This window comes from Neophocaena asiaeorientalis, unplaced genomic scaffold (genome assembly GCF_003031525.2).
Source record: "Neophocaena asiaeorientalis asiaeorientalis breed wild unplaced genomic scaffold, Neophocaena_asiaeorientalis_V1.1 scaffold150, whole genome shotgun sequence".
Taxonomy (NCBI): Eukaryota; Metazoa; Chordata; class Mammalia; order Artiodactyla; family Phocoenidae; genus Neophocaena; species Neophocaena asiaeorientalis.
Window position 1 is genome coordinate 21,440,379 of NW_020176571.1, and position 27,775 is coordinate 21,468,153.

Below are 27,775 nucleotides of genomic sequence, written 5' to 3' on the forward strand. Positions count from 1 at the left end.
ACTAGGTTCAGCCCACACTCAAGAGGAGGGGATTGTGCAAGACAGAAATACCAGAAGGTGAGGATTATTGGGAATCATCTTAGAAGCTGCCTACTACAGAACTATATCAAAACTTCATTTTTTACTATTTTAATAATTGTGTATTAATATAATCAATTTCCTTTATAGCCCTAGGTAGTTTATTTTATGCCTTTAAAAACACTGTTCTGAAAAAGGGTCCATAGATTTCACCAAACTTCCAAAAGAGCAGTTGGATCTAATTTGATTCAGTTCAGGTACCTTCAACAACCAGGGAGAATTTATTTGGAATGGCCTCAATTAAGAAACTGAAAGTCGAAGCTTTAGCTTGCCTCATGTTATCCTAGTCTGACACCCTAGACAAGTCCCTATTACTCTAGCTCCATGAAAATAGCACGGCGCATTTGAAAACATAAATTTGCTATATAATACTCCATAAACTGTTCTTAATCCTACCCACCTGAAGTAGTATGTGCGTGGTGGAGGGAGAGAGGTGTACAGGCCTCTGTCGAGCATGTTTCATCACAATTAAACCTCATGCTCGCATATGGCAATGGTCATTTGAGCCTCAAAATGACCATATGATATAGAATGAACTGATTTCCCCAAGAATACACTAATTACCAGACTACATAGTGCTTTTTCTGCTATCAAGCTATGCATGAAAAAGCACAGAGTGAAAAAAAAAATAGAAGTGATGTTAAGATTCTTCCCTAAGTCTTTCGTACATGTCACCTGCTCTTGGTGAAACTTAAAGATAATGATTGGCATCTCTGAATTATATTTTCTGCAAGCACAGTACTATCTTTGTATACTGTCTTAACAGACTACAAGTAAATGGTATTTAATAAAATCTCCACTATTCAGATAGAAGATAATTTGTCAACAATAATTGGGAACTATTCTCTTGTTTGGCTTGCCCAATAAAAACTCAAACGCATCATTTTCCCAAAGCCATCCTTTCTGAGTCATGCTACAGGCAGGTGATTTTCCTCTTAGTTCTCTGATCCTAAATAAGCAGCCCAGTATTGTCAGTTATTTTAGATTTTCCAAGATAACCCAAGCAAGTTTTTCATGAATACCGCGGAGTTATTTTGGTAGCTCGTCCAAATGTGAATCCCTCTCTAGTCTCTACAGTTGAGTCATGATGAAAAGGAAAAGGATCAAGGAAGCTGGGTGGCTTCTAGACTCCACAGCTACTACCTAGGCAACTAGGTCAGTCAATCCATTTTTGTTGATCACGTTTTCCTACTCTGCTCTACAGTTATGTTCCAAAAAAATAATTGAAATGATCTCTAAACCCCTGTCCTCCTCTAACATTCACATTGCATTGTGAAGCATCAAGAAAAACTCTGGCGACATTTATGACACGTGACTAATGTGGCAACACATTGGGCCACTCTCAAGAGTGGCCTGAACTAGCTTTGAGCAGAGAAGAGGGAAGTGAGGTGAGGCTGATGAGGGAGGGAAATGGTAACTCTTCAAACAACTCCTCCAGGGTCAGTCACGAATTCACTAGGTGCAGGTGGGAGGAGCGGTAGGGGGGGCTGGCTGCGTTGACGACAGAAGGCTACTTCCGGCTGTGGTGCGTATGACGTCAGGACCGAGCCAGACCGGCCCAGCCACCTAGAAGCGGAGCAGGGAGGCCTCGCGAGAGTTCAGGGAGGCCGCTCCGAGATTCCGGCGCGGCGGCGGGTCCCACCTCTCGGGGGCGGGACGAGGGCGGAGCGGGCAGAAGGGAGCGGACTGGCGGCGGGTCGGTCGCGGCCCGTGCGGAGGCTGAGCCGGCCGCTGGAGCGACCGGAGGCAGGTGAGTGCGCGGATGCGGCGCTCCGCGGCGGAGGGGGCTGGGGCGCTCGGCTCGCCGCGCCGGCCCCAACTCTGAGAGCGGGAGCGGTAGACGATCTTAGGTGTCTTTGGCTGTCCAGGGAAAGCCGGGCTAATTTCGGGGCTGGAAATGTCTCCGGTGAAGCTCCGGCGACGGCCTTGGCCCTCTTGTTTCCCGGGGTGGTACTGGCACCGGGTGCCCGGAGAGGTGGCCTCGAGCCCCGGGAGGCATCTTTGTCCTTCCCTGCTCCTTTCGCCTTCCACTCCTCGGCCCCCGAGCACCACGCTCCCGGTCCCTGCCTGGGCTTCATAAACAATAACAAATGTCGCGGATCCTGTCCTGTATCCCCCGCTCTCCCTTCCCTTGCCCTCAGCCGATGCCACCGAGGGGAAGGATTCTGGGCATGGCTCTTAGATTGTGGGGGCTGTTTGTGTACCATTCCTAAAAACTGATGCGTCAGATTGCTAAACATTTCTCAGATAGACACAGTAAAGCTGCCCAGCTCCCAGAAGACACGGAGTGTTCAAAACCGGTCTCAAAATCCGTCCCTACCACTGGAACCCTAGACCCTTCTTTTCAACATCATTTTCTCCCACTCCCTTTTTTCACATTTACTATCGGGGGCAAATGAGTAGTTGTTTGGTATGGGAATAGGGAAGGTTGTGCCCGATTGAGGAGGAGACGTTTCACCTTTAAAAAGTTGTCAGGTTGATAGCAAAAGAACAAACTTTATTTTCAAAACCAGTGGACTCCCGTTTACTGATACTTTTGTTTCGTAGGACCACTTTTCAGACTGTAAATTTGGAGGAAAGACATTAAAAAAAAAAAAAATGGGGAGGGGGGCTGGGAGAGCTGGTGGTGCTGGGAGTAGTGGCTTCTCCAAAAAGTGTGATGCTGTTGTTATTCACTTGATAAAATGCAAAACCAACGCTCCTGTCTATTTCATGCAACTTGTGATAAGTTTTGATAGAAGCCAATTGCTCGGAGAAGGTGGCCTGAGTATTAGCTTTATTACTACTAAAGTCTGAGGAAACAACTTACAAGTGTTTTAATTATGCCTCCTAGCTGTAAGAAGGGAGTGAGACTTAGTCTTTTGGGGGGTGTGAGTGGGTTGGGGGCTTAAACTTGTCAGGTCTCCCTAACTTAAAGGCAGGGTTTATTGTGGTTTAAGCCCAGTTTTGCTTACTGAGGGCAGGTTTTTGAAAGTTCTTTGTCTCAATCATAAATGTATATAAGATACTGGAAACCTCTTTGTGTTTGTGTAGCCTTTCTTTGTATGCCTCAGGATATATAAAACAATTAAGTTTATTATACTCTCTACCCAGTAGCTGAGAGGTATTGTATGTGAATTGGCCATTCTTGTGACTATTTGAGGGGAGAGAAATTAGTCCAAAATAGGATGTTAAATTATGATGACATTTGTTCATTGCACAGGTACGTCAAAGTAACTTTATGTAAAAAAGTCCTAATCTCAAAGGAGGTACAATGGATAAAAAATTTTTTTTTTGGTTTGATCTTTGGTTTGGTTTTAGCTTTGTGGTGTTCTCCTTGTTAAGATGGCTGATAACGTTCCCCATTTGGTTGGGTTATGTTTAGAGTGAGAAACAAATTGGGTGTAGTTTGTGTAATCCTTTGAAAGGCTGTGCCACTGGGGAATGAAAAAATTAGACTTAGAAAACCCACATTAAATGAGTGCAATTCTTCTTTAGCCTTTTGTTTTTGAGTTTGTTTTAAAATAAATCAAAGAGTAGAGGCCAGGAATATTTGTGCAACTAAGAAGGTGTCCTCAGCAGTTTTTATGCCAGAAAAAAATTAATTTCAATAGGTAAGACGCTATAAAAACAAAGGAAGAACTGTACTTTGTAGAAAGCGGGAACAAAGCAAGAGACTCAATTCAGCCATTTGTTTTCAGAAAAGTTCTGTCCTCTCAAAGTAAGGGCAACATCATTATGTTAGCGAAGTAGGATAACACTTTAGAAAGTGTTTTCCCAGTGATCTGGAATAAGTTGGAAGCTTTTTTGTATGTGTGTGGCACTTTTTTGTGAGAGAAAAGAGGGCACAAATCAAAGCCAGAAAGATTGGCATCTCAAAGTAATGTTAAAATCAGCAGATGGTCAAGTTATGATTAAGTAGACTTGACATATGCAGAAATTATGCTACTGTATTTTTATATTAAAAGCACCATAGACTTTTTGAATGAGAAAATGAGAATAAGCTTTTAAAGCATAAGAAATTTTTAAAAATTAATTTAAAAACATAACCTTGGTCATTAGTTATAAAAATATTAAGTGAATCCTTCTTTCCCCCCACTCCAACCTCTCAAATGTTTGTTTAAGTCTTAAGAGAACATTTAGCAAGGTATGCCCAGTACTTAAGTGTGCTGATTACATAAAGCTCCTTTCTCCAGGTAAAGGTTTGCTAATTGACAGGATATTGTTGTTCAGAACTTTTAGAGAGAGGAAACTGAAGGGCAACAATGAACAGTATTTGCTGTCCTGTACACTCAGATGAACTGTGGTCTCTGTCTCCAACCTCTTGGGAGGGAAATATACCCAATAACTATAGTACACAATGCATTTTGTGGAGAAGCCAAGGAGGGAGGGGTTAAATTCTACTAGACCAATTAAGGAAGGCTTTCAGTAGAGACAGGCATTTGTGTAGATGATTTGGATGAGCTAGTCATATGATAAGTCATCATAAGCAAACACTTTATATAATGCTGCTTGCCTCTAAACCCTTACAGTACTAATCTACCTGGGTTTAATCCTTACAGCAACTGTATGGAGTAGGTGTTTTTATTCCCATTTTGCAGACAGGGTAACTGAGGTACCTAGAAAATGGTAAAACAAGGATTCCAACCCAGGCATTCTGGCTTATACTTGCATCCCTGTGCTTAACCACTCTCCTTATTTTATCTCCGGCTTTTTTTTTTTTTTTTTGTGGTACGCGGGCCTCTCACTGTTGTGGCCTCTCCCGTTGCGGAGCACAGGCTCCGGACGCGCAGGCTCAGCGGCCATGGCTCACGGGCCCAGCTGCTCCGCGGCACGTGGGATCCTCCTGGAGCGGGGCACGAACCCTTGTCCCCTGCATCGGCAGGCGGACTCCCAACCACTGCACCACCAGGGAAGCCCTATCTCCCGCTTTTGATGGCTTTTCTCAGGTCTGTAGTTTCAACGACTTGATTTGGAAAAATACATTCCTCTGGCACCTAAATTTAGGGATCTGTTTTCTAGAAGGAGCTCCAAGATAGCAAAAACCCAGGTAAATAACTTATTTTTGGCATGTTAGATATTTAATCTCTTTTTGGAAGCTGCTCTTGGTGAAGATTAAATGTAATCATTGAGTGGGACTTTTGATAAATTTGACTTATTACCTAGAAGCAATACCCATAAGTATTTATAAGTGAGAAGTTATAACTCTATTAGCTCCTTTGCCTAGTGGAATGTTTGAATCATTGTATATTTGGCTTGTGATTTTTTTAAACCACTTGGCACTGGGTATTTTTTGGATTGAATTGTGAAGTTGGGATTTAGTTAATGATTGACTGTCATTCTCAGCCCTTTCAGTTTTTATTTCCACAAACAGCTAAATTTATAATGCCTGAATCAGTGTTTTGAATAGAGTGTTGTACATGCTTAAAATGAGAGAAGTTCAATCACTGATACTTTATGTTAGGGCAACTTTGAAAGCTCTCTGGGATTGTGAAATAAAAGGTGCCATAGAATTGCACTGGGCCCAGTATAGGCCTACACAGTAAATGCTTCTTTTTTGAATGAATGGTCCAACTGATCTTATTTATGAAGTTTCAGGAATGGTTCGCATTTGTTACTGGTTATCTAGGTATTGAAATCACAGTAAACTCAATTGGATTTAAATGTTAGGGAAAAAAAGGTATGTCTAGGCAGTGGTAGGGGTACCTACCTGTCCTTACCCGTCTAGCAAGATGGAGACCTTTGTCAGTGCACTGATCGACCATACTCATAGTCTTAAGTAGAGCTCCAGAGGCACAGTCTCTGTGAATGAATATAAGTGTTCTCTCCTTGTGTGAGTGTGGTAGATTCTAGAAAACCCTGATGACTGTAAAACCTAATGGGAAAAGTGGCAGAACAATAACCAGGATTTAAAGCCCATGTATTTATATTATTACAATAAGACAAAAATGGCAAAACAAATTTAAGAAATTTTTTCCACACAGCTTGAATTAGCAGTGCTGGCATATTATTTCCATTTACCACCTGCTGATTAATAAAATTTTCAGGATCTTCAGCCCATAATTTCAGGGAGATGCTTTTAAGCCCACTATGCTTTGTTGTAAAAAGTTCCACATTCCTTTAAGTATGGGTTTTGTTTTGAAAGGTTATTCTCAGTAAAAAGGAGTGTGAGTTGGGCAAACTCAAAGAGAAATCAGACACATACTCTCACCTCCTTGCTGATAGAAATTTTGGGGGCATCTTTTCCCATCATAGACTAGTTTTTTGGGTTATTTTTGTTTGTTTGTTTTTGGTACGTGGACCTCTCACTGTTGTGGCCTCTCCCGTTGCGGAGCACAGGCTCCGGACGCACAGGCTCAGCGACCATGGCTCACGGGCCCAGCCGCTCCGTGGCATGTGGGATCTTCCCGGACCGGGGCACGAACCCGTGTCCCCTGCATCGGCAGGCGGACTCAACCACTGCGCCACCAGGGAAGCCCCATAGGCTAGTTTTGTCTCCATTGAAAGTCCACTGAGACAGGTAGCCTCCCTGAGACCTTAGCAGGTACAGGTCAGATAGTGAGCCGACCATTCAGGTTGATGTTGTGTAAATTCAAAAAGGCCTCGAACTTCGGGAATTTGTCTGTGGCTTACGATAGTAGTACTTGTACTGTGCTCAACTTTTAAATTCTTAAACAAGCTCCTTGTCTTCCCCTGAAGTAACACCAGACCAGCTGACAACCCAAATTGGTGCTGATTCTCTGGGCACACATATGGAAGGTTTCCTGTCTTCCTTGTCTTTTGCTGATTCTTATTGATTCCACGGGTGTGTAAGTCACTGAGCCCCTGTGCAAAGGCAGCATCCATTGCTCTTTCACCTTTTACAGTTATTTGCTATCTCTACATCAGCCTCAGGAGGGGATTCTGTTCCTCTTCTTCCTAATTTTGGGGCACTTTTACTGCTTTTGCAATTACCAAGTATGATGGAGTTAATAATGGTTGACACCTCAAAATCAACCGCAGATACAACCACTTCCCCAGAATAAAGAACAAGATGGCAGAAACTTAAATGACTCTGCATGATGCTAATACCATCTATTTTGGGCAAGCAGAGTTGCTGTGTCTTTGCTATGGAGCTTCGCTTTCATTCTGTCTATGAATATTTAGAAAATCGAAAGTTTGGAATCAGAGACGCCTCTGTACACATCAGTAAGCACCTTTGATTTTTCTTGGTCTTGTTCTTCTGTACAGTCATCGCTCTTCAGCTTTTATGACTCGGAGATTTTGGCTATGCTTCTCTAGATCCTTCTGCCGTCCTGGAGGCACAGGAAGTAATTTGTGCATTTAATATGAAAAACGCTCTGTGTAATCTGTATTTCTCACACACTGTCTCCTAACAGTGGTATGTAGACTTAGCTCTCTGTATATCATCTTCCCCACTGACATGTTCTTGGCTCCTTTTTCTTTCTGAATGTCACCAGTTAGGGTGCAGGTCTAGTAATAATTTTTTTTTTTTTTTTACGCGGGCCTCTCACTGTTGTGGCCTCTCCCATTGCAGAGCACAGGCTCCGGACGCACAGGCTCAGCAGCCATGGCTCACAGGCCCAGCTGCTCCTCAACATGTGGGATCTTCCTGGATCAGGGCACGAACCCGTGTCCCCTGCATTGGCAGGCAGACTCTCAATCACTGCGCCACCAGGGAAGCCCCTAGTAATAATTTTATCAACAACAGTAATCATTTACTTAACACTTACTATGCACCAGATATAGTGCTAAATACTCTATATAAATATTATCCCATTTAATCCCCACAGCAGCCCTCTGAGTTATTATCTCTACTACTTACAAACAAGGAAACTGAAGCCTAGTGGGGTGAAGGGACCAGGGCCTCATGAGTAGATAGTTAAGTGGCAGAGTTAGAAACTGATTCCTAAGAGCCAGGTTTGCTTTCTCTTATATTGCTTTATTTTATTACAAAAACTTCTCCTTTGCTATTTAATTTACCTCCTTCTTCTAGTCCCACCTGAATTTTCTTTCTTCCCTGTCCTCCCTCCTTTTTTAGGAGTTATTTACATTTTTGATGTAGACCATAAATTCTCTTGCGAAAAGTATACAGAAATATTTCAGCTCTCTTCTGATTTCCTATAGAGGGGGATTTACTCTTGGAGAGAGCTTATTGTAAGAATAATACTAGTAACACCTTACATTTGTATTGTTCTTTAGAGTTTTATAAAGCATTTTTACACATTTTCTCGCTTAATCCTCAAAGCAAACTTAAATTCGGGTCTTTAGATTAAAAGCTGCTACAGGTAGTTGCTAAGGCTTCTATAAAGTTAGTTGATGAGACATTTCTTGCCCTAAGCAGTTTTAATGTTGAAATAAATGATATGATCAAATGTTCTGACTTCATTCAAGCCAAATGGGAGCAGATATATATCATTGTAGCCCAGCGTTTTCTTAAAAGGTCTTATAGTTTTGAGCTTTGAACTTCTTTTTTGGTCAAAATTGAGAAGTTGGAGCTATAGTTCTGCATTTTAAATCATAAAATGTTTTAAATTCTCAATTCTTGTGATTCAGGTGAATGATAGTTAAATTGCTGTCTACCTCATCCTGCACACAACTGTTGGATTTAACTAGAACAATTATGATGAAGGAATGGGGTGGAGGGAGGACAGATATATTTCAAAAGTGAAATTAGAACTTCCCTGGTGGCACAGTGGTGGTTAAGAATCCGCCTGCCCGGCTTCCCTGGTGGCGCAGTGGTTAAGAATCCGCCTGCCAGTGCAGGGGACACGGTTTCAAACCCTGGTCCAGGAAGATCCCACATGCCGCGGAGCAACTAAGCCCGTGCGCCACAACTACCGAGCCTGTGCTCTAGAGCCCGTGAGCCACAACTACTGGGCCTGTGCGCCTAGAGCCCGTGCTCTGCAACAAGAGAAGTCACCGCAGTCAGAAGCCCGCGCACCGCAACGAAGAGTAGCCCCCGCTCCCCGCAACTAGAGAAAGACCGCGCGCAGCAACGAAGACCCAATGCAGCCAAAAATAAATAAATTAAATAAATAAATTTATAAAAAAAAAAAAAAAATCCGCCTGCCAAAGCAGGGCACAGGGGTTCGAGCCCTGGTCCAGGAAGTTCCCACATGCTGTGGACCAACTAAGCCCGTGTGCCACAACTACTGAGCCTGCGCTCTAGAGCCCGCAAGCCACAGCTCCTGGAGCCCACAAGCTGCAGCTACTGAGGCCCGTGTGCCTAGAGCCTGTGCTCCGCAACAAGAGAAGCCACTGCAAAGAGAAGCCACCGCAATGAGGCCCGCGCACCGCAACGAAGAGTAGACCCTGCTCACCGCAACTAGAGAAAGCCCACGTGCAGCAACGAAACCCAAGGCAGCCAAAAAATACAATACAATACAATACAATACAATACAGTACAATACAATACAATAAAATGTTAGCTTAAAAAAAAAGTGAAATTAAAGAATTGGGGATCCTAACAAGGGCTTGATGGGGTATCTTACAGTAGCACTGTTGTAGGAAATTGGTTATAAATTTTAAAGAATGGATAAGCTGCAAGTATTCACCTCTGGAAAGTTGTGTTATTTGAGAGATCAGAGAGCTTATTTAATGAACCATTTTTGAAATATTATCTTGTGCCAGTATCTTATTTTATTAAATTTAGTTTTTATTGAGTTGTGGACATTTTTACTTAGCTGAGCATTTGTCCATTGACTTGCCCCCATTATGGAAATACCACACCATGTTTGTCCTTCTTAATTTTTCTGTATTTGTCAGCAGGGGCTAATTGTCTGGTTTTGAAGACTAGGGAGTTGCCTTTTCTTGTCTTTTTACAATAGAGATCCATTTCATTTGGACACATCTTTCAAATCTGGTTGAGAATATTCTCCATATGTCCACTATTACCTCGCCAAACAGAATAGACTTTCTATTTTTGTGGCTAGAGTGGAAAAATTTCAGTCTTGAATTGTATGTATTTGACCCACTGATAGTCTTAATACTGGCAAATCCTAAATTAATCACAGACTCAATATTTTAGTGAGGTTAATCATCACACTTCAACATTTATCAACTATTTTCTGGGCACTGTATTAGGTACCATGGCAAAATAGAGACAAGTAAAATGTATTGCCCTTCTATTTAGAAAGGTTCAATCCAGTAAGAGACAAAATGCATGGGTACAAATAACTGTAATTCAAGCAGAAAGTGATAAGCAAGTAACAGGGCCCTGTGGGGGCAGAGGAAGGAGAGATTGCTTCTGGCTGGAGAGATTAGGAAGGCTTCTTATATAAAGTGAAATAGGAATTGACCATTTATGAGTGAAGGACATGCTAGGCAGAGGGATTAGCATGAGTTGGTACCATCCGTACAACACCTGATAAATTATATGTTAATTATTTACTTCTCTGCCCTATTGGACTTGAGCCCATTCAGTTTAGGGAACAGGTGTTTTTTCAGCTTTTCATTCTCTGCATCATCAACTGCTCAACCTGGTATATTTAATTAAAGTATTATCAATACTTTAGTAATGTTACAGAGGCAAGAGTATACAGAACGGATTCAAGGGAAGAGGGGCCGGAAATGGGAAGACCAATGAAGAGACTAATTTAAATAATCTAGGAGATAGATAATGAAGTTCTAAACCATGTGGGATTGGAAAGGAGAGACTTGGATGGATGGGTGATGCCCCTTCATGTTGAGACCTAGGGAGTTCTTGGACTCTGTGAATTACCTATGAGGTATGTGTCGAGTACCAGGAAATGCAGTGATGAAAAGACATGGTGCGCACTCAGAAAGCAGGCAGGCACCTGCAGGGCTGCTTAGAGGTTTAGAAATAATTGCAGTGTCATGTAGCTGCTGTAATGAAGGAGCACTCAGGGGAGCATCTAAGGAAAGGGAGCACGTAAGGAAAGGGAGCACCTATCTGGGAGAATCAAAGAAGGTTTCCAGGGAGGTGGTAGTGTTTGAGCTTAGACTTGAAGGGTGAGTAGGAGTTTTTCAGGCCAAAAAGCAGCAGGAAAACATTATAGCATAGAATGTAAGAGGCTGTTGAGGGATTATTTTAGTGTTGGGGCAAGAGGCTGGATAAGATAAACGAACTTGTCCTAATAAAATAACTTTATTTTTGCTGCGTTTTTCTATATTTATTTTATTCAGCTTTAGCACTCTGAGCTTTTGTAAGGAAGTGTTTCTGTTGCCTCTTACAGCCTCGTGGAAGCACCTCTGCTGTGTTTCGCACTCAGCCTGCTGCCAGGGATAAATGTCTCTTGCTTCCATTTTGTGAAATTAAATGGAAAAGGTAACGACACCATTAGCCAGAGAGATAGAGGAGAAGAAATCCGCTAAAACCTTTTTCTTTGATGAGTGCCCGGAGCAAGTAGGGTTGACGTATAAGGAGAATGCGACATCAGAGCATGGCTTCAGGAGCACTTGACTTGAGGGAGAGGGGATTGTGGCAGGAACATAATTATTTGCCTTTCCCATCAAGTTTTATGGCACCCTAAAAGTTTCCCAGAATTGTAATATCTAGTGCTAAAGTCCTTTTATTCTGGATATAGCCTTTTTTTTTTTATCTTCTCTATGCTAGCGCTTATTATATTGTAATTACTTAGCATGACTCTAAACTTCAAATGGTATCAGCCATTGTCTCTAGTTTGCCCTGCTTCCACCTTTTTTGGTCATTTAGAAACCTGCATCTGCAAGTCATGATTCTGAGTCTCGACGTTAGACTGCCAGAGCTAAAAAGCACTCAAGGTTTCTTTTCACAAAGGTTTACTTTCTGCAGCCATTTGTTTTTTCTGTCCTGTGAGTTGGGCCACTGACACAGAATATAGTTAAATTGTTTTCTAAGGACAACTGAAAAGTTCATTATAGACCCCAGTTAGGTGTATATCAGTTGCATTTCTGGCGGGCGGGGGCGGCGGTGTTGACAGCTGTGTTAGCTTTAGTGCCATTAGTGGTAATAAAATCTATGGCCACTACCAGGAGGAAAGCGAAAGGCAGGACAGGAGAAGAAAACTAAGGCTTGCCGAGGGGCGGGAGAGGCATCTTCGGGGGGCGGCAGAAAAGGGGCATATGGTTGACGGAGGTCAAGCACCTCTAACACCCATTCCAGGTGCCGCTTGGTGGGGCCAGTGCCATATTTTAAGGTTAAGTTGAGCCGCAAGTAGTGTTGTCTAAAAATACCCTGAGTGTGTTGTGCCAAAAATGACAGTTTGTTTTCATCAAACATTTCTGGATTTAAGTTTAAAAACTTGTTTATGTACCTGTGTCTCTCTGCTTTTAGAATTGAGCAGAAGTGGAAACAGAAACCAACACACTTTAAATATTAGTGAAAGTTATAGCTACCTGTCTGAAATGTTAAGACTTAAAACCATAGGTTATGTATAGTCCCAGTCAGGTACAAGGTGACAGAAAGGGAAAGGAAGAATAAATAGGCACATGTGCTTGGGTAAAACTGCATCCTGATACCAGCCATATAACTGGACGCATAGAGGGGAAAGTAGGATAAGAAATTAGCTCTAGAGCCTGTGTTTTCCTTTCTAGGTCAACACAGGTCCTCCTTCCCTTTATGAAAACATTATCAAATAAGAAACTTGTTCTTCAAAATGTTTTTTCATCATTGGACAAACAAAGCCAAAGAATAAAAATAGGTATGATTTTAGTTTTTCTGTTAACAGTGATAAAAAGTCTTCTCAGATTGTAAGAAATACTGGATTGAATTAAAGTCTTTGACTCAGAGTTGAAAGATGCTGTAGAGTTGAAAGATGCTGTAGAGGTCAAATAGTCCAATTCTCTACTGTGAATTCCCTCTAATCCCTGGTAAGTGGGTGTTTAGTCTTTGCCTAAAGATTTCAGTTCCTCGCCTAAAGATAAGAAACTTAACAGATCACAGCATTGCTGACTTTCATTCTCTTCAGTGGTTGGTGTTCTCCAGCCTTCTGTCTCCAATCCTCTTCTCACTCCACACACTCTGGGGTCTGGATGATCTCTTATGCTCCGATATCTTCTTCATTGACAACCCTGTGATGATGACTTCCAAATCAGACCCTTTTCTGAGCTTGAGACTCCATGGCCATCTCTTTCCTAGATATCGCCACCTGGGTGTTTTCCGCAAGAGTCAATGTTACCTTCTCCTTTCCCAGAATCTTTCTCATGCTTCTTACCTCCTCCAATGCATGATGTTATTCTCTCTTTGGTTGCCCCAGCCATAAACCTGGAAATCATCCTTGACTCCTCTTCTTGTTTATCCCTCACATCCAGTTATTTATTAAGTCCTCCTTACTACCTCTTGAATTCTATCCATCTCGGCCCTTTTTCAGTGTCAGTATCTTCACGTGGACTCCAAATTACTAAAATAGCCATCTCTCTGCTACCAGTCTTGCTGTCTTCCGTTTTCTATGTGGCTGCCAAAAGGGTTCTCCTAAAATGTAAATCTGATTATGTAACTCCTACAGTTAAAATTTCCAATGATTCCCCATCGCCTCCTCCAGATTCCTTAACATGGCATGCGAGCCTGAGTCCCTTTAAGAAGTGGTGCCCTTTTGCTTTTCTAGCCTTATCTTCCATTACTCCCTCTACACACCTCTGCAGCTGTACTGGACCTCTAGCTTTCTCTGACCTTGGGTCTTACGTGCTACTTTCTGGAATGCCCTCTCCCATACTCTTCTGGGTAACTCCTGTGCTTTCTTTAGTACTCTGCTTAGGCATCTCCACTTTCAGGGATGCCTGCCTTGACCTCTCACCTCTTGTTCAGGGTTAGGTGCTCCTCCTTTGCTTTCCCACAGCATCTTGTGCATATCTCTCTCATGACACTTTTTATATCTTAAAACCCAATCATAGCTAACATTGTGAACATTTATCGTGTGCCAAAACTTACTGAGCTTTTTCTATGTGCCAGGCATGGAACAGTGGAAATTGCAAAGTTCTTCCTTATGCAGCTTTCAACTGGTTGTCATCACAGAATTAGAGATAATTTTGTATCACTGTAAGAGTGATGTTTGAGGACAGCTGTCTTATGCCTTCTCCGTTTCAGGCTAAGCGTGCTCATTTAATTTGTTCAAATATCATGGATTCCAGACTTCTTACCTTCCTGGCCACTCTCCTCCATATGTGTTACATTTCATTAGTTTTCTCTCTTAAAATGTGTGGTTCAGTTTTAGATAAATTACAGTTGTCATAAAGAGAAGCAGAACTTCACAGGTGTGTAGTATCTGGATATATAGATTGTCATATTTAAGATATAGATCTCACTTTTCCAGGTACATAGATGTGAATTTGTGTGTTTGTGTGTGTGTGTGTGTGTGTCCAGAAATACTCAGGATTCTAGAATTTACTTACATTTAGCAAGTGACCAGGAGACTGACATAGAAACAAAAATGTCAACTAATGAATTTGTTAATATCACCGTGAGTAGAACGGAAGCTTGCATCATTTGTCAGCGCACTGTCACCTCAGTAGAACAATCTACGTAGGAAGTGGTCATTCTAATCAAAATGGGTCATCCTCATGAGGAGTGTCACTAAGCCAGAATAGCTGATGGAGCCTCTCTTTTATAAGGATGCACCTGCCCAGCACTGCTCTGGATATGGTCAGCCATCTCCACCTCAGACAATGTTAGGGGAATGCAGGCAAAACCTTGCTTGTTAAACTCCTGCTTCCCCCCCCACTAGATTAATGTAACTCTTAATGTAACTCTTAATTAATGTAACTCTTCTATTAACACAGTCTTTCCTTTAGCCAGAAGAAAAGCAATTGACAAGGTTTCAGCTTTCTTAATTCACATTCTAATCCTGCCTCCCAGAAAGTACATACACCCTGCTCGCTTTTGATTGCATTGGGATATTCTCAAATATTTTCAATTACACATTTTCTTGGAATTACTATCTAATTGATTTGTTTCATGCTGTTATTACTCCCAGAGAGGACTTAATTTTCAAATTACAAGAACATTTTACTTTGTCCCTTCATACTGTCTATAGGGCATTGCCAACTATTGAAAACTTCTCCAGGTATGAGCCCAACATTACAGCAAAGAGTATGGCATTCACCTTGCTTCTTCCTAACCTATGTCTATTAACTCAGCCTAAGATTAAGGTCATGTAAGTTTTGGAGGCAGTCATTCCACACTTTGAATTTGTGGCAAGCTTTATTCAACAAAAACTTTAGTTCTTTATGTATATAACAGTTTATCACAATTTATACTTAGCCTTTGCTTTTGAATCCAAATATAATTTTTCCCTTCTCTCTATTCAATTTCACTTGTTAAAGTTAACCTTCTGTAAAAATTAGTTTGGATTCTGACTCTGCTGCTCCACTTTTGATTATTCTCTAGGATCTGTTCATCCTCATGTTTTGATAAGGATGTCGTCAAAAGCGTTATCTGGTTCATTGGTAATATAACTGTCTAAGCCCAGTGAATCTTGCAGAACTTTCTTATGAGCATTCTGTTTTGTTGCTTAATCAGTTATCAACACATCTATTACTCAGCCCATTTTTCTTCATCTTTCTCCCTTATCCCCCTAAAAAGAATTGGAGAGTGGAGCTTGTTAAGTACCTTTCAGAGAGTCACATAGATTGTTTGCCTTGTAGATTTGCCAAGAAAAGAAATAATGTTACTGGGCAAGACTTGTTCCTCCTGAATCCTTGCTGATTTTTAGCGATCACCCACCTTTGTCTGTGCTGTGTGACCACCTAGAGGGGTGGGATAGGGCGAGTGGGAGGGAGGCTCCAGAGGGAGGGGATATATGTATACATATAGCTGATTCACTTTGTTATACAGCAGAAACTAACACAACATTGTAAAGAAATTATACTCCAATAAAGATGTTTAAAAAATTAATCAAGGCTAGTTTAACTAGAGTTCTGTTCTTGAGAACTTGCTGAAACATATGACATATCTTACCTTTTATAGTCTCAAGCAGGATTTACTTTTCTCTGAACTTTTTGTAATTTTTGTTCCCTAGTTATGTCCCACATTCCCATCCCCAGCCATTGTAACCAACTTCAGAATTACTCTGAGGTTTCCCAATTAATCGATGCCATTTAATCGGCTAATTCCTTCCTAGTGGTTGCATTCATATCCAGAATGTTTCTTTCCCTATGTGAGAGATGGAAGGCTAAGTGAGGCATTTATCAGATGCCTTGATTTTTAGCTGTGGGAGAATTCTAGCAGATATCCCAAATGTCGAAGTCCCCATTACAGCTCAGTTTATCTCTATGTCAGCTTCAGTCTCTAACATATTCCAAACCAGCAGTACATTTTTTTTTTAACATCTTTATTGGAGTATAATTGCTTTACAATGGTGTGTTCGTTTCTGCTTTATAACAAAGTGGATCAGCTATACATATACATATATCCCCATATCTCTTCCTTATTGCATCTCCCTCCCTCCCACCCTCCCTATCCCACCCCTGTAGGTGGTCACAAAGCACTGAGCTGATCTCCCTGTGCGATGCGGCTGCTTCCCATTAGCTATCGATTTTACATTTGGTAGTGTATATATGTCCATGCCACTCTCTCACTTTGTCACAGCTTACCCTTCCCCCTCCCCGTGTCCTCAAGTCCATTCTCTAGTAGGTCTGCGTCTTTATTCCTGTCCTGCCCCTAGGTTCTTCATAACCATTTTTTTTAAGATTTCATATATTATGTGTTAGCATATGGTATTTGGTTTTCTCTTTCTGACTTACTTTACTCTGTATGACAGACTCTGGGTCCATCCACCTCACTACAAATAACTCAATTTCGTTTCTTTTTATGGCTGAGTAGTATTCCATTGTATATATGTGCCACATCTTCTTTATCCATTCATCTGTCGATGGACATGTAGGTTGCTTCCATATCCCGGCTATTGTAAATAGAGCTGCAATGAACATTGTGGTACATGACTCTTTTTGAATTATGGTTTTCTCAGGGTATATGCCCAGTAGTGGGATTGCTGGGTTGTATGGTAGTTCTATTTTTAGTTTTTTAAGGAACCTCCATACTGTTCTCCATAGTGGCTGTATCAGTTTACATTCCCACCAACAGTGCAAGAGCAAACCAGCAGTTCTTTGTGCTCCTCCTTTTCTATCATCGCTCTATTCCAGTTCAGAGTCCCATACCATCAAATCTCAGCGACGCTTAGTGGTATTATATTAACTTGTTTTTAAAATGTCAGTTTTCTTTATTTAATACCATATTCTGGACATGGGTTTGCAGGGACCTAAGACCACATTGTTGCTCACACCCTTCCCATTTCTTTTTCTGCAGTAAATAATTTGTTAGACCCTACGCATTATTGTCATTTTTTCTTTAAGAGCATGACCAGCTTCTTTCGTAGTTACGGTAATACCTGGACTTTTTCTACTGCTGCTTCCATTTTAAGCTTAAAGTCCACTTGATCAGTGAGTCAAAATTACATAGTAACTTCTGGGAATATATTCAAAGGAAACAAAAACACTAACTGGAAAAGATATCTGCACCTCCATGTTCAAGCAGCATTATATACACTAGCCAAGATGTGGATATGACCTAAGTGCCCATCAGTGGATGAAAAGGTGAAGAACTTATACACACACACACACACACACACACACACACACACACACACACACACACACATACCACACACTAGACAAGTTCTGAAAAGTGAAATATAAATGAGGTTGGAGAAATCAAGAAAAGCTTTGTAGAAGAGGGAATATTCATTAGGTTCTTTAAATATAAGTAGAGGGGAAAGGAAGGGCCATTTTTATGTTTAGATATATCAGGGCTTGGTGGTAAGATTGATGATGGCATGTCTGTTGGTTGATGAGCGATGAGACCGGAAAATAATGGAAAATAAAGTTAAGTAGTAAGGGTGGAGCTAAATTATGGGGTTTAATAAAAGCCAGGCAAAGAAGTTTAGATTGGAATGGAAAAAAGGGGGTGGCTTTAAAAGTTTTTGAGCCTAGGAATGACATCATCCAAATTCTGTATAAGGTGCTGTGATTTAGCAAAGGGAGAGAATGGCATCAGGAAAACCCACTTGAATACTTGGTACAGTCATGTTACTGACTGAGTGCAGTCAGGGCCTGGAATGCATGGTGATGGAAGTAAGAATGACGAGTAAGATGGGATGGGAGAGAGATTTCAACAGGTTTTATTAATGAACCTGAAATGGGAAAGGGAGCGATGAATTAAGGCTGCTTTCTAAGCTATCTGATTGGGAGAAAGGTTAGTGCCATGGCTAGAAATGGGGTTGTTAGAAGATGGGCTGTGGGGGAAGAGTTATGTATTTACTTTCAGACATAATTAAATATGAGTTACCTGTACGGTGCTTAAGTTGAAATGACAGCAAGAAATATGAGACTGCCAGTAGAATGAAGAGATAAGAGGGTGTGTTACTCAGGTGTATTGCTTATCCTTGTAGAGTATGGTTTAAAGGCATAGGGAAGGGTGACTCCTCTCCCTGAGACTTCAAAGACAAAGTCAAGGACTGGCATTCATGGATAACTTCTTACAGATAAATCTGAAGAGATTCTAGTATTTGTATTGATTGAAATTACTTTAAAAGTAATTTTTTTTCCCTTGGTGATGAAAGGCATGTAGTGATATTTCAGGAAATTAGAAAATTTGAAAAGTTATAAAGGAAAAAATATAATTATTAACAGCACTTTGGTGACTTTCTTTCTGGTATTTTTCTTATGCATACAAAGAAATAGGAAATATATACATCTATGTATATATGCATGTGATACATATATGTACATATGATCATATACTACATATACTTTCTTTTTTATTAAAAAAATTTTTATACATTCTTTTTTTAATATTCTTTACCATTATGACTTATCATAGAATACTGAATATAGTTCCCTGTGCTATACAGTAGGACCTTGTGGTTTATCCATTCTATATACAAAAGCTACATCTGCTAACCCCAACCTCCCCCTCCATCCCTCCCCTAACCCCCTAGGCTCAGGTTTTTTTTTTTTTTTAATACAGCAAGTTCTTATTAGTCATTAATTTTATACACATCAGTGCATACATGTCAACCCCAATCTCCCAATTCATCACACCATCACCACCCCCGCCCCCCCACGGCTTTCCCTCCCTGGTGTCCATGCGTTTGTTCTCTACATCCATGTCTCAATTTCTGCCCTGAAAACTGGTTCATCTGTACCATTTTTCTAGATTCCCCATATATGCATTAGTATACGTATTTGTTTAACTCTTCCTGACTTACTTCACTCTGAATGACAGTCTGTACATCCATCCACGTCTCAACAAATGACCCAGTTTAGTTCCTTTTTATGGCTGAGTAATATTCCATTGTATAATAGTGATCTCTTGATTATTTGGTAACGTAGTGTTTAACCTCCATGTGTTTGTGTTTTTTACATTGTTTCCCCTGTAATTCACTTCTAATCTCATAGCGTTGTGGTCAGAAAAGATGCTTGTATGATTTCAGTTTTCTTAAATTTACTGAACCTTGATTTGTGACCCAGGATGCAATCTGTCCTGGAGAATGTTCCAGTTTAATTCTTATACATCTTTATTAAACATTTGTCGCATCTTCTGGATCTTTGCCTCCATTGATTTTCCGAGGTCCTGGATCATCTTCACTATCATTATTCTGAATTCTTTTTCTGGAAGGTTGCCTATCTTCACTTCATTTAGTTGTTTTTCTGGGGTTTTATCTTGTTCCTTCATCTGGTACATAACCCTCTGCCTTTCATCTTGTCTCTCTTTCTGTGAATGTGGTTTTTGTTCCACAGGCTGCAGGATTGTAGTTCTTCTTGCTTCTGCTGTCTGTCCTCTGGTGGATGAGGGTATCTAAGAGGCTTGTGCAGGTTTCCTGTACATATACTTTCATAGCTTGCTTTTTTCATGTTCTGTTGCACCATGATCATTTTTCCATGTCATGAATTACTGCTTAAAAGTACTTTTCTTTAAAAACTGCATTTTTTCATCATTTAGATTTATCATTATTTAATTGCAACTTTATTGTTGGACATTTAGATTGCTTCCATTTTTTTTGCTCTTATTAATAATATTACAGCAAACGTCAGTGAAATATATACTCTTCAGCTGTTCCTTAAATTTGAGCTCTCTGAAAGCAGAGACCTCTGTATCCCTAGGACCTGGAAGAATGCCTGGACATAGAAGTTGCTTAATTAAAAACAAAACAGAACAACCTCAACAATAAAAAACACAACAACAGTTATTGCCAGGGTGACAGAAGACCATTAAATACTCAATTCCTCTTATTTCCTTAATTCTGATTCCATGTGTACTCAGGAACCCTGTTATTGTGATTTGGCTGTCAGTATCAATCTGGCTGTAATGAAATAATTGGCCATGTACAGCCACAAACAGGCATTCTTCCTTCTGTCACAGTCATATTTGTCGTTCTATGTTAATAGGTTTGTATTCTGATTCCTGTTGAAGCTTGATTTATTTTTGTTTGCTCCTAAGAGAAGGAGATACCTGATGCTGGTAAAAACAAATTTCTGAATTTGTGAGGCTGTAGATTGGGCCTGGGTTGCAGTAAATCGTCAAGTAACAATGCCATCTGTCAAGAGCCCTCTGAAGAAGCCCGTCTGCCATCTTTACAGAAACCTGTGGCAGGACCACATTTTCCAGTTTGAATCCCTGTGCTACCCTGGAAGGACAGATGCTTGATTCTCTTCAAATAATATTTTAACACATTTGAGATACAAAGACATTGTGTCTGACAACTTTTTCCTTAAAAACACAGAAGTTAGTTTCCACGGGAAATAAGTGTTTGCAAAAGTATATGTTAGTGGTCTGATCATAAAGAAGTTTTAAAAATAAATGTGCAGAGTTTATATTTTCTTTTGAAGAGCATTATCATCTTATTTTCCTATGGTAATAAAAGCACATTAGGAAGAATTGGCAGATCCAGTTCACAGATGCTTTGTACCCAGGGAAAACTTTAGTAGAAAACTAGAGAATTTCTAATTGTATTAGGAGAAGCCTAGTGGAAAAACCTTTCAACTGAGAGATATGATTTGAAACAGATTTTTGTGCTGGAGGCTTCTATTGAACTCTACCTAAGCCACATAAGACCCTCTGTCTGTTAGTCTACCATGACCCTAAAAGCCGTAGTAATGTTTCTTTATATACCACCCAGATCTTTTCTGTTGCACCTTCTGCTTATATCATGTTTTGCCCCCAAGGGAGGCACATAAAGCTGTCTCCATGTTCATGCAACACCTCAAATGACTGTTCCCTTAGTTACTAAAGTATTGTAATTGGTTATGGGTTGTGATCCCAACTGCCAGGGTTTGGCTTGGACTGATCAGCTACTGAAGACTTAGATATCTGAGTACCTTTTATCAGAGTATCTCCTGCTCTCTTTCTAGTATGGCCTCTATGTCATAAAATGTTCCCCAATTTGTGTTATAGGAAACATGAATCCTAAAAGAATCACTATGTAATTCACCATGTTAAAAGATTCCAGAGTTAAGCAGTTTGGGAAATTGTTTCCTCCTTAGGAGATTTACTCGTTTAACCCATTAGTCCTCAAATTTATTTCACTCCTGGTACCCATTTTCCCTCAGACATCTAAGAAAAAAATATCTTGTAGAACATGCTTGGACAAATGATGCTTTGGGTCATTACTGCGTTGTTTTTCTGCTTGTGAATTAGTTTGGTTCAATTTTAAAGTTTTAGGATTTTGTTTCTATTGCAGATTTTAAGGTTTTCTTTATTTTAAAGTAGTTACTTTTCTACTCTGCAGTGTATACATTGTTTCAATGATGGATTCATTATGTAGACTTGCCTACAAAGGAATGAATACATGTTAAATTGTTTTTTTAAGGTTTTTGAAGTGTGTCACATATTAGCATATAAAATGTATCTGTACAGAGTAAGAAAAAATAATGAAACAGACAACAAAGAATCTTCCAGGGAGCTTAAGAAATAGAACTTTACCAGTATCCCCAAAGCTCCTCATATGCCCTTCCTCCTCCTGGTGGTAACTGCTGTCTTTAATTTTATGGTAAGCACTTCCTTGCTTATACTTATAGTTTCATCACCTAGGAATACATCCCACTGAGTCAATATTATTTTTTAGGTTTGCTTCTTTTTGAACTTTATATAAATGGAAACATACAGTACATATTCTTCTATTACTCCTTCCTTTTTTTTAACTTCATGTGTCTGAGATTTGTCCATGTAGTGGTCCTTTGTTCATTTTAACTGCTGTGTCGTTTTCAGTTAGATGAATATACCAGACTATTTTTTTTTAATTCCACTTCTGTTGATGGTCATTTGTTTCGTACTTTTTTTTGTCCGTGGTAACAATGTCCAGTGAATGTTGTTAGGTACTGCCCATGTGCAGGAGTATCTTTACTGTGTATACCTAGGAATAGGATTGCTTGGTCATTGGCTGTTCGTTTTTACTGAGTAATATCCAACTCTTCTCCACAGCGGTTATACCAATTTAGACCTTTACCAGCAGTGGATAAGAGTTCTCATTGTTCTACTTCCTCAATAGGACTAGATGCTGACAGCCTTTTCAGTGTTTGCAAATCTAGGGTATGAACTGATACCTCATCAGGGCTTTTTCATTTCCCTGATTAGAATTGTAGTTGAGCATCTTTCATTATGTCTGTGGGCCATTTGTGTTTTCTCTTCTGTGAATTCCTATTTGGGATTTTTGCTCATTTAAAAATTTTGTTGTTTGTGTTTTTCTTATTGATTCATAGGAATTCTTCATGTATTTAAGATACACGTATATTGTTTAGAACAGTACCTGATACATAGTAAGAACTATATAAGAATAGCTATTAATACTGTATTACTATTGTATTTAGTTCTTTGTTTTTATGTGTTGCAAATATCTTATGCTAGTTTATGGCTTATTTTTCATTCTGTGATGCTAATGTGTTTTTTCTACCATAGTATTTTCATATGTATAAATTAAGTTTTATATGAAATCTTGAATTACATATTTATCACCATGGCAAATTCATGGTGCAAATGTTATAGTTCATAACCTATAACTTTTCAATCTGCAGTACCATTTTTTTTTGCTGCTGCTGTTTTTTCCCTAACCCCAGGAAAATTTAACCTATTTAATTTCCTGTTCAAATTACTGTAGTTTAATTCTCTATATTGTACCCTACTTATAGGTACATCCTTCTCTCCAAATGTATTGTGATTGTTTTGAAGACGAAACATTTTTGGCTTCATGATTTCAAAAGTTGAATACTCATAACTTAGGGCCTCCCTGAAGTCTGTAACAGTTGCCCATAAGAGATTCAGATGAATCCTAAACTAGTATTATAGTTGAGTCATTGAGTCCTTATGGTGTTAAATCACAGACTTAAGTTCTTTGGAATATGTAACTTGCTGACCAAGCTGTTAATGTATTATTTTCTTTAGCTTAGTGGTAATTCAGAGATCTAGTTATCTCTTGATAGATTCTTCCATATATTGGAAAGATGGTAAAAGGGACAAGTTAACAGATTGTCAAGTTAACAACAGTGATGATAGATAGCAATGATAATGGTAATGATAGTTTCTTCAGACAGACCACTTACCATGTGCTAGGTACTGTCCTAAAGGCATTACATGTAGTAACTGGCAAGAATTTCCTTGATCAGTGAGAAAACCAAGGCTCAGACAGGTGAATTAACTTCTGTAAAACACAAAGCTAGCAAGAGTGGAATCAGGGATTCAATTCCAGGGAGTCTAGTTGCAGTTTTAGAAGTAGATTCCTAAGATAGTTATCAGCTTGGTATCTGAAGAAGTATTACTTCATTTAGTGTTTTTTTTTTTTTTTTTGGTGGTACGCAGGCCTTTCACTGTTGTGGCCTTTTCCGTCGTGGAGCACAGGCTTCGGACGCGCAGGCTCAGCGGCCATGGCTCATGCGCCTAGCCGCTCCGTGGCATGTGGGATCTTCCCGGACCAGGGCACGAACCCGTGTCCCCTGCATTGGCAGGTGGACTCTCAACCATTGCGCCACCAGGAAGCCCTTCATTTAGTTTTAAAAGAATTTGCCTAAAACTCTGTACTGTTTTTTTAATGTGATGGTGAAAGACTGGAAAACACATTTTCAGCGTGGTAGATGGGATCAGGTACTTTTAAGGTAGGAGCAAAGCTTGGAGCTGGAGTTGCCTGATGTGTCAGGCTTCCATTATGAACACTTTGGATCTATGTGAGTGGACGATGGCCTGTGAAAGATGTCAGGAAATCCATAACCTTTAATTCAGTCCCCCGTGTGCCATTTTCAACTATATGGAAAGGGAAAAGTGGGAAAATGGCTTTAGAAATACCACAGAGGTCTCCCACTGATTTTAGAGCTTGGTTGGAACCCTCCCAAAAGATTTAGTGGGGGAATCTTATGCAACTATTTGGGAGTAAACATATTTGAAAAGGGTCCGCTCATTAACCTTAGGATAAGAGAATTCCCCCCCTCATAGTCTTTGTTTTGGATTTAAAACATTCTCATTGGTTCATGAGGCAATTTTTTTTTTTTTTTTTTTTTTTTTTTTTTTTTGCGGTACGCGGGCCTCTCACTGTTGTGGCCTCTCCCATTGAGGAGCACAGGCTCCGGAGGCGCAAGCCCAGCGGCCATGGTTTACGGGCCCAGCCGCTCCGCGGCATGTGGGATCCTCCCAGACCGGGGCATGAACCCATGTCCCCTGCATCGGCAGGCGGACTCTCAACCACTGCGCCACCAGGGAAGCCCGAGGCAATTTTTTTATGTTGCTATTACTGCTTTGGCTATTGGCTATTTTCAGATATAATTTTCACTGAGTTGTGGTTTCTTTATTCATTTAGCTATAGATTAAGTACTTAAGTGGATTAAGGTCAGTGCATTTACTCTAAAAATTATAGGGTTAAGTGACTAAGTGAAAAGAATGAAACAAGTTATAGCTTCTTACCCATTCTGTTTTGAGTCAATTAGCAGAGCTGGAAGACCATGTATAGGAAAGGTAGTTAGTACTGAGGTGAGCCACTGTAGGGTATTATGCTGATGACTCAGCTAGGGTGTGTATCTTAATGGAAAACTTCTAAAACTTGGCTGTGGGATTTAAATATTATGCTTTTTCCTCTATTGCTTCCCCCTCAAGGAAGGACTAGGAAGGTAGCTCTTTTCCCTTCCTTGTATGGTCATAATGAAGGATTGCAAATTAATTAGCTGTGTTCAAAGCATCACACAGATTGAATTCCATATTTGTCTTGGAGGGAAGTCCAGACTTCTGTTTGGGGTGATTGAATCTGTGCTTTGTGAGACTGGGTGCAACTTCCTTGTATTCAAGGGCGGGATCATCTTGTCAACAGCCAAATGCCTTATGAGATGTAAGTCACTTAAAAGAAATGAACCCCACCAAGTGTGGTTTGTTTTCAGTGTTTCTCTCTGCCCTCTTTCACCCCTCCTGTCCTTCTGCTCCCCCTGCCCCACACTCGCCCAGTGCATTGGAGAAATATTGCACCTGCTTGTTACTTGGCAGTAGGTTCTATGAGCATTAATTGTATACATTGTTTTCTCTGTGGGTTGGGGACAGAAAATTGCTCTTTAACCTTTTCCCAAGTCCTTGATAAATACTGAAAACTTTGACAATTGAATGTGGACTGTAAAAGAAACACATAAATAAATATTGGGAAAGCAAAAATAAATGCACAGTTAGAAATCTGAAAAGCATTATTTTCGAAATTAGCTCCTTTTATGATCTGAGTTAAAAAGTGACTTTGATGCATCAAAAAGAAATCTTACTGGTTTTTCTTTTTTTTTTTTTTTTTAAGAACCTCATGACCTTTATGCTATGTTGACAAAGCCATTTGTGTTTGATTTTATTTTTTTGAAACAGGGTGGGGATTTTATACTTTGCTGATTCCTGTGGGGTGGTTATGATTTTTTCATGGAACAGATCCAGTATTAGAGGTAGAGTAGTAGAGGCCCTGAACCAGGAGCCTAATGCTGGCTCTATTTCTAAATGTGTGACCTTCGACAAGTTTTGCCAACTTCCTGAGCCTCAGGTTTTTTATCCTTAAATAGGGATATTACCTGCCCCCCTACCTGACATGGTTTGGGAGAGACAGTACTGAAGAGTGATGAAGAGTTCTGGGCTACTGAGTCTGACAGGCTTGTTTTGGTTATTTAAAATCAGATATGATACACATCTCCGGGCCCCATTTTTTCCTACTTCAGAATGGCAGTAACTTTATATACTACTTCTTAGGGTTAATGTGAGGGTCAAAATCAAATGAGACAGTGTATATAAAGTGTTAAGCTTTATTACCTGACACATAATTAATATTCAGTTAATTATTATTAATTATATATTGTCATTATTGTCAATAACATGTCAATGACATCAACATATTATTGACAATTATGTCAATAACATTTGGGGTGATATTAACGTTTTATAAAGTTATGAGTTTGGAATAGAGAGACCAGATTTCTACATTTCATTGTTTGGTACCACAGGCTTACTGCTGAGAAAATCTTAAAGTATAAGAAAGTAGTACTTAACAGATGGGCAGAATTTTCTAATTTCAGACAAATAGCCATTAACAGCAAGACATCGTCTAGATGACCTACCTTCCTGTGCTTTACTTTTTATCTTTATTCAAATAAAGATAATGGCTTTTGAGGGAAAAAGTATTGCTTTTGTTTTATAAAAGTTGAAACAGAAGTCCATGTGGTTTGCAACACCTAGGACTGACTGAGCACTTCTGATTCTTCTCTCAGAGGTGCCCCTTTGGGGGCTCAGGTTAAAGGTACAATGTAATTTATAAGGAAAAAATATCTTCTATAATGCTCTACATGTGGGGTGTAGTCTAACTTAAATAACAAGAACTTAGCTGTCCACTCCATTGTGTGAGGATTATTGCTGATATGGTCTAAAAATCTGAAGGGGATGAGGGGTTATGGGAAGGGTTTCAGAGGGGCGTAAAAATCACCTGAAAAAGAATTTTCATCTTTCCTTACTTGTGCTCTTGATCAAATCATTGCTAATATGGCCGGTGAGCAGGGAGTTAACCACCTGTACCACGTGGCACTGTTTCATTAGTTATTAAAACTCGTCACGTTCAACACCTAACCCATATTTATTAAGCGCCTAATATGTGTGGCACTGTGCTTGAAGCTGGTCCCCCACCGGTGGTGAAGAGATACTGTTGTCTCATGCCATAGTTTCTATGGTATCTTGAAAGATGGGGGTAGAAATAGAGTACCTAAAATGTGCATTTCTAAGATCTTTGTTTACCTTTACTTTGGAGAAGGAACTGATTACTGTGCATTAACAACTCCTTATATAATTTAGTATGCTTTCTATTCCCTACTCCAAGCCTCAAGATGCTGCTAGAACAGTATCTCAGTAATCTCCAGTAATACTACCTCAATTCAAGGCCTCATCATATCCTGCTGGACCATTTTAGTTATCTCTTAAATACTAGGTTTAGCTTCCTTCCTTTTTACTCTCCTCTGTTCCTCAGACACCACCAGTCACCACCAAATCTATATTCCTGTTCCAGCAATTCATCTAAAATGTAAATTGAACCACATCATTTCTGGCTTAGAAATCTTTAAAATACCTTCTTTATCGCTTTTCAACATACTGTCCAAATTCTTTGGCATAACGTACAGGGCTCTTCTCAGTCTGGTCCCTACTTTCTTGTCCAGTCTCATCTTCTGCCACTTACTTTCTCTTTCCCTCTGCATATGAAATTATTTACAGTTCCTTGCTTTCTCACACTAGGAAGGCCTTCTACTATTT

General features: G+C 40.0%; 1 protein-coding gene across 1 annotated transcript in view; it reads left to right on the plus strand.

Annotated features, from left to right (window-relative positions):
• The first annotated feature begins 1,731 nt into the window (after positions 1-1,731).
• STK38L (serine/threonine kinase 38 like) overlaps positions 1,732-27,775 on the plus strand; it is a 75,851-nt gene continuing 49,807 nt past the window's right edge. The window contains exon 1 of the mRNA XM_024733218.1: positions 1,732-1,828. The gene's annotated coding sequence lies outside the window, so the exon portion shown is untranslated. The remainder of the gene's footprint in view (positions 1,829-27,775) is intronic.